Genomic DNA, 8043 nt, shown 5'->3' with positions numbered 1-8043 from the left:
CCTGCTTGAGCTCTTGGCCCGTGGCTGGTGTCTGGAAACCTGGCCGCAGGCAGCAGTCAACTGATAGATTCACCGTGCGGCCAATACGCTTTATGCTACACACCTTCCTTCCTTCTGGAAGTCTGGAGTTCCTACCTGCTAGGCAGAGGGTGCCCGCGTGACCAGGCCGCAGCCGGCTCTCCAGTGTGCCTCCCTGGGCAGGAAACATTGCACACATGCTGTGGCATCTCCTTCCTGGACAAAGAGGACACCCCACGGGATGGAGGGAGCAGGAGAAAACCACCACATGGCTCCTCCAGACACTGTGCCTCCTTTGCCTATGATCCAGCCCCATTTCTTCACGACATCACTGTCCCCCTACCTCTTCCCGGTAAGTACACCTCTGTGCTGACTCCCGAGAGTCTTTCCAGCCAATCTCTGAAAGTGGGGGTGGTCCTGGGGACACCAAACACACTCCTGGAAGGAGATTTAGGTCACATTTTGTCAAGTGAAAATGGCATTCAGGGCATTTCTGGGCAGAAGAAACGGGAAAAACAAGACATGGAAATGGGAATCAAGACGACACTGGGCAGAGGAGGAGCCATAACTGATCCATTGTTTCCTCAGCAGTGAGTTCAAAGAAAGCCATGTCCAAAAATAGAAGCAGAAGGCGGATTTCAGAAGTTCCTCTATTAAAAGAGTATTACTTCTTAATGCTTTAGGGAGTATTCAGGATGGAGAGGAAGTAAAATTGAGCGATTCGGTGGATATCTTGGAGAAAGGATGACAGGTTTCTATCCCTCATTCATGCTTTTGAGTAAAATTATTTGTGCTCCTATCAGTACACTGTTGACACTCTGGAAAACATTGTTAACCAATTAGCCATTTGGTATTTTACATTTTCAAAAATAGAATCATATAGGAGTTCTCCTCAGCTTAATAACTATTTCTTGCAATAGACTATCATACATTTTTATTCTACTCATAAATTCTGATAAACATCAGAAGAGGCAATAAATTTGGCATTCCTTACTCAGTGATATTAGCATTTTGTTTTATACGTTTTGGGGTGTTTGTCAGCTTTAGAACCACCTTATAAGTTTCAAAATATAATACATCTACAAAATGAAATTTATCACTTATGTATTGTGTGCAATGTGAAATACTCTGTCAACAACTTAAAATACAGTGTCTGTAAAATATAGTGTCTGTATGGATGAGGCTGTTACATGTTGGCCTTTGAAAAACAAGGCTGTTCATCTTCATTCCTTGCTAGACCACCTTGGGAAAAAATACCGAGACCAGTAGGTTAAACCTAAATACACTACTGGTGGGTTTTGGTGCTGTTATTTTATCTTATTACTATTATTTTTTAATTTCAAGAGCTTCTCATTGGAGATCATTTCAAAGTAAAACGTTACTAACTCTGCAATTTCACATTAGCCATAGAGTGTTTCTAGTTTTTAAAACACAAATCTGTCTTTTAACAAATTTTAAGTTATTTGCTATACCTAGATAATTGCTTGAATAAAATAGAATACAAAAATGCTTTCTTAATAAAATTTTATTCCCACAAATAGGGCAATATTCTGATAGTCTAATAAACTTCATTTTAAAAATACTTAAGATTGCAGAATTTCCTTGAATTTCCTAAGCCAGTGATTATTATGACAATAGTCAATGAATAATTTTGCTGTTTTTTAGAACATATTTGGGTATCTTTGTGGGAGGTTTCTAAGATTCATCATAGATAATTTTATATTGCAGAAATATGCCTAATAATATCATACTCAGTGACTTTTTACTCAATAATTTTTCTTACACTGATTTTTATGTGTCTCTGCCTATTTAATGTTCCTCCTTGTCAATCACACATGGAATGAGCTCTGCATCACAATGCAGAGTAAATAATAAAACATGTTTGGTAGTTACGGAATTTTTCCCCCTTTGGGAAAAAATTTTCCCCTTATGTATTGCTTAGCGAGGCTATGCTTTGCTTCAAGTCAATAAGATGGAAAACACATGGCTGAGTCTGAATCTCTGGATTGATATTATCTGCAGGAATCTTCTCATGTAGGAGAAAACATTAAGGAAGACACACCTATTTTGCAGCCTGTGTTCTAAATGAAGAAATCAGAAGATAACAGCACATTTTGAAACAAAATTACATGATATTTGAAAGAACCCTTGAAAAATACGTTTGGAGATACTTAAATCAATTCCTGTATCTCAGGTACCAGTAAAAAAAAATAAATGAGCCAGACTACTACATCAAAACCTGGTGTATGAAACTTAGCAATACTGTTGAGGGTCAAGATAAGTAACATGTACTTGAAATGAAACGTGAATTGAACGTGACAAAAAGGTTTCTGTTATATTTTGAGATTCTCATAGCTTTAAATGTACAAAAGTATTTTTTGCTAATTCTTATATATGCTAACATTTTCATAACATTTTGACAAGTTTCAATTTGCAAACATTTTTTTAAAAAGATGTATTTATTTGAGAGAGAGAGAGAAAGAGTGCACGTGTGGGTGGGAGAGGAGAGGGAGAGAGAATTTCAAGCAGAGACCACACTGACGCAACACTAGGATCAGGACCTGAGCAGAAACCAAGATTTGGAGGCTTAACCAACCAAGCTACCTAGCGCTCCTCAATTTGAAAGCGTTTTTTATTGCGTGTGTTTTACAAAAACTTTTATTATCCTTATGATTTTTTTATTTTTACATGTCTCATTATAAACTCATTATTGGGATGCCTGGGTGGCTCAGTGGTTGAACACCTGCCTTCAGCTCAGGGCGTGATCCTGGGGTCCTGGGATCAAATCCCACATCAGGCTCCCTGCATGGAGTCCACTTCTCCCTCTGCCTATGTCTCTGCCTCTCTCTGTGTCTCTCATGGATAAATAAATAAATAATAAAATCTTTAAAAAATAGTAATAATAATAAAAAAAAACTCGTTATTATTTTGTGTGTTGAATACTACGGGCCAAACCCTGTACTAAACACCAAAAACACAGAATCCAACCAAACACAGGAAGCGCCATTGTTCTGGAGGTCACATTTGGATTATAAGGTCATACTCTATAATGCAAGAGGTAGCTCTTATTGCTTTATTTACTTTTGTTCAGGTCACTATTGCCTTTTAACAAAGCATGTCAATACTGCAAGGCCTCTGACAATAATCCTTTCATTTTTCTCAGAATCTGTAATGTGCTTCAGACTTGGCAAGGAAGGCCATCTCTAAACTATGCGACATAAACCCACATGGCTGACGGTTGGTGCTAGTTGTTAGATGGAGGCTCGAGACAAAACTGAGGGCCTGCGGCCTTAGTTCCTTTCTATGTAGACCGCTCCATGTGGTCTTCCTCACAGCATAATAGCTGGGTTCCAAAGGCAGGTATCCATCCCGAGAGCAAGGCAGCTCGCCCACTTATATGATGACCACAACATCACACAGTGCCACTTCCACTGTATTATTGCCTCAAGGGGCCACCCAAGGTCAAGAGGAGTGGACATAGATACTGCACCCTTTGACGGAGGAGAGGCAAGATTCTAGAAGATCATGTGGGACTTGATTTTTTTTTTAAATAAAGGTCTCATATTAAGATAGCTTTTATAATCAAGGTGTAGTTACAATAACTTGTCAGACTCCACACTCAAAGCCTTATTAATAAACTACAGTTAGGTATATACTTCCATTCTAGTGTCCTATTTTAGTCATTGAAATGATGTTATTTGGGGGTATCTTGGTGGCTCAGTGGTTGAGTGTCTGCCTTTGGCTCAGAGCGTGATCCTGAGGTCCTAGGATCGAGTCCCACATCGGGCTCCCCACGGGGAACCTGCTTCTCCCTCTACCTATGTCTTTGCCTCTTTCTATGTCTCTCATGAATAAATAAATTTTTTTTTAAAAAATGATGTTATTTAAATGTGGCAACACTCTATAACCAACAGTTTGTTATTAGTAGCAATGACACCTTGAATAAGTCAACTTGAAAGTTAGGTATTATGATAAAACTCTTCACAATCAAAATTACAATAAAATAAATATGGAAGATTATATACATGAAGATAAATCTGAAGAAGATTTATCACGAAGAGAATTCAAGAGTGAATTCTCAGATTTATGGAGGGACTTAAAGCTATGCTTATTTTTTGTATATAGACTTGAGTGAAGATGAATATACACTTAAAAATCATAGATACGACTTGGCAGCTTCTTATCACTTGGAAACATCATGAAATTAGGGTTGAGTATGAAAAAATTTTCAACATAATATTTATCAAGCATTTATGATAAAAGATCTGTCACAGATTGTCAAACATAGCAGGGTCCCTACCCTCAAGGATCCTTGAAGATAGTAAATGTACCAAGGAAAATAAAAGCTAGAACAGAAGGAGCACAACATGTAACATGGGAGCAAAGAAGGAGGATAAATCCATTCCGACCTCCGTGAAATGATGAAGAGAATCATAGTGATGTATTAGATGCATGAGGGATCCTAACAAGAGGACTCACTTTTGGATAATGAGGTAGAAAGCTTGGATGAGGGGGCAAAATGGGACTTCTTCCCAAAGTAGCAGTGTGACCATTGGCTATGTGAGAAAGTTTGATTCAATAGGGTAAAATAAGCAAAACATTTTCTGGGTTGAGTCAATGAAAAGTTTACCAGCTACTTTTGTAAGTAAAAAGTGCTTTTAAAAAGATATAAAGTCACTCTCAAGTCTGTCCATTCCTTTTCACTCCTGTTCCTTCCATAGACTCTTTTCCAGGCGGTTTATGGCCAAAATCTCCTAACCAGCCCCTTACAAGTTTCTCTTTCCACCCAGGCAAGATCTACAGAGATATGTTAGAGATTAAAAATTACAAAAAAGGAGAAATGCACTTACTTCACTCCTCTGCTGAATGCTTGAGGAGCTCATTTTATCTGGAGCACAAAGTTACAACGCTCTCTGCAACGGTTCCATTTTATTTCCTTCAGTCCACACGTCCCCCATCCCTCCTCATAACTCCAAAACGATTACGAACACACGCGCATGGTAATATAGCCATGTCAAAATACCTGGAAATTTCCAGCTTTCCTTTTTATGTCTTTGCACCCGTTGTGTCCATGACCTCTGATATCAGTGCTATTTCTCCCCCTCTCTATCTGGCAACTTCTTGCTCAGATATATCCTATTCTTTAAAATGTGTCTTCAAAACTATAAGTTGCACCCTTTTTCTTCTTTATTCCTGTAGAATTTTTATCTCCATAATAACAGCTACCATGTTTTAAATTCTGCAAGGATGAGGTGGTATTCAACTATCTTCATATCTCACTTACTAAGCCCAAAGTAGGTGCTATCTTCTGACCCTAAATACAGTTCTCTTTACTGCCCGATTCCACATTACTTCTTGAGAAAAGGAAACCATGAGAGGCATCCACCAAGTGACTAAACATAATTTAAAACAAGCTAACTTATGAAAGGTAATAAAACACCGTCTTAAAAGACCTTTGACTCTATCCATCATTTTAGAGGCATGTTTATAGGCACAGGTATTATTGGGAGATTGCAGAATCGATTGAAGGAACTAAATAGCACTATAAAAATATTTACCAGTATAGATTTAAAGCTAACATTGCTTGTGTATAGATTTCTGCTAAATAATTAGCCATAATACTTGAAATTGGTATATAGGATGGCAAATGGTGAGGATATACTTTTCCAAATTCATTAGACTAAATGCACCTCTCTTTCCTCAATACTTCAGGGACATTATTCTTATCAATGAATAGAATAGTGTTAGTAGACCGCCACTTGTAGTCAAAAAATATGTTTTATGAAAGGAAAATATAATTTGACTTCAAGTCACAAGTTACCAAGTGTCTAGACTCTACACAGATCTGTTCCTCTCATCAATTTCAGTTTACAAAACATGCTCACCATTGAATTTTTATGTGTAGGCAAACTTTTATAATCTTTAGAAGGATTACATTGAGCTGCTGAGCCTATTTATAAATATAGTCAATAGGGATATCCCCATCTACATGCGAGTTTATACTGATTTGAACAAAATAAAAAAAAACCCATAGATAATTTAAAACACCCAAACAGCAATGTTAGAGTCTGAATAATTGAACAAATGGGTATTATATATGAGCCATAAATGTAGATTTGAAAAAAAATATGTGACACGAAAATCACAACTAATGCTCAATTTATCAAAGGTCTTAGAATCGGATATCTAAAGATACAGCAGATCATAAAGCCACCCGGTCGAACAAGGTCACTTTAATGTGTGTATCATTAAGCTCGGCATCACAGATACATTGTCTGGACACACAGGAAAGAGTGAAGGGAGCCACTACCACACACCATGTAGTTCTCATTTTTATGGGATGAAAATCTGGATATAGTCTGCTTACATCCCTGAATCAGTTTCTAATGGACAATCAGTAAAACTTGGCTGAGTTCTGATGTTTACAATAATGTGCAAATATGCTAATAAGAGCACACATGAGCATTAATAAATACTATGGTGCCTTTAAATTGATGGAAATAAGGCAAAAGTTCATGTTTCCTATTGGAAATTGAATAATAATTGTATGACTTGTCTAGTCTAGACTCCATTGCCATAGTTACTGCCTCATGATTAATTCCACACTTATGGACCCAGCAAAAGGGGTGATTTCTGGGAACAGAAAGGAAGGACACACATTTGGAAGGAATTCAAATTTAAACTTATATTTCTCATAGGATTCCTTTATAAATCTCTATAAATGCCCTTGAAAATATATTTCAAGTTGCCTGGAATGTAATCACAGGTCATTTATGGAGTTCTAAGCATTTCTATTTTCTTAAATATTCAAGCAGTTTTCATTTGAAATATAGTATAAGTGCATGAATAGCTCAAAGTCCATCTTCTAAGTAGAAACTTTAGTATCATCAAATTGATTTTCCAGAGGAAATATGACAGCAGGGATATGGATATATGTACACAGATCTTTCCCTCCGCTACTTCTGAGGTGTTCATCATGAGGCATTTTGGAATCTTGGTAGAGAGAAAGACTGCTTATGAATATGGCTCAGATCAGCCCAATTTCAGAGTTTGCCTAGGTGAAGCCACACCACAGAATATTAAAAAGACGTGGTGATCTGGAGATGATCGGTTGACTTCATTTAAGATCATATTCAAAAAACAACTCCTGAAACCAATGTAGCACTGAGCATCAACTATACTTCTGTTAGGGGCACTCGGTGGCTCCGTAGGTTGAGTGTGAGACTTTCGGTCTTTTTTTTTTTTTTTTTTTTTTAAGATTTTATTTATCACCAGAGACCCAGAGAGAGAGGCAGAGACACAGGCAGAGGGAGAAGCAGGCTCCATGCGGGGAGCCCGATGTGGGAGTCGATTCCAGGGCCCCAGGATCACGCCCTGGGCCCAAGGCAGACGCTCAACCACTGAGCCACCCAGGTGCCCAAGACTTTTGGTTTTTAGGCTCAGGTCATGGTCTCAGGGTTGTGGGATCGAGCCTTGCATCAGGCTATGCTCTCAGCACAGAGTCTGTTTGTGATTCTCTCTCTCTCTCAACCTCTCCCTCTGTCCTTCCCTGCGTGTGCTCACTCTCTCTCTCTCAAATAAATAAATAAAATATTTTTAAAAATCCATGAAATCAACTCCAGACAGTCACTATCTGTTTGTGTGCAAGCAAAGGATACATCCTTTATGCCTGAATAAAAGTCCTAGAAGAGGGATCCCTGGGTGGCGCAGCGGTTTAGCGCCTGCCTTTGGCCCAGGGCGCGATCCTGGAGACCCGGGATCGAATCCCACGTCAGGCTCCCAGTGTATGGAGCCTGCTTCTCCCTCTGCCTGTGTCTCTGCCTCTCTCTCTCTCTCACTGTGTGCCTATCATAAATAAATAAAACAAAAAAAAAAAGAAGAGAATGAACTTTAAAAAAAAAAAAAGTCCTAGAAGGATTTGTTTACAAGTCTTTTTGAGACATACTTTTATTTCCTTGGGTAAATATCTAGGATTGAAATTATTAGGTTTTATATATATATATATATATATATATATATATATAT

The sequence above is a fragment of the Nyctereutes procyonoides genome, unplaced genomic scaffold (genome assembly GCF_905146905.1).
Source record: "Nyctereutes procyonoides isolate TBG_1078 unplaced genomic scaffold, NYPRO_anot_genome, whole genome shotgun sequence".
In the NCBI taxonomy this organism is placed as follows: Eukaryota; Metazoa; Chordata; class Mammalia; order Carnivora; family Canidae; genus Nyctereutes; species Nyctereutes procyonoides.
The sequence above is the reverse complement of the archived record's forward strand: the minus strand, read 5'-3'. Positions refer to the sequence as shown.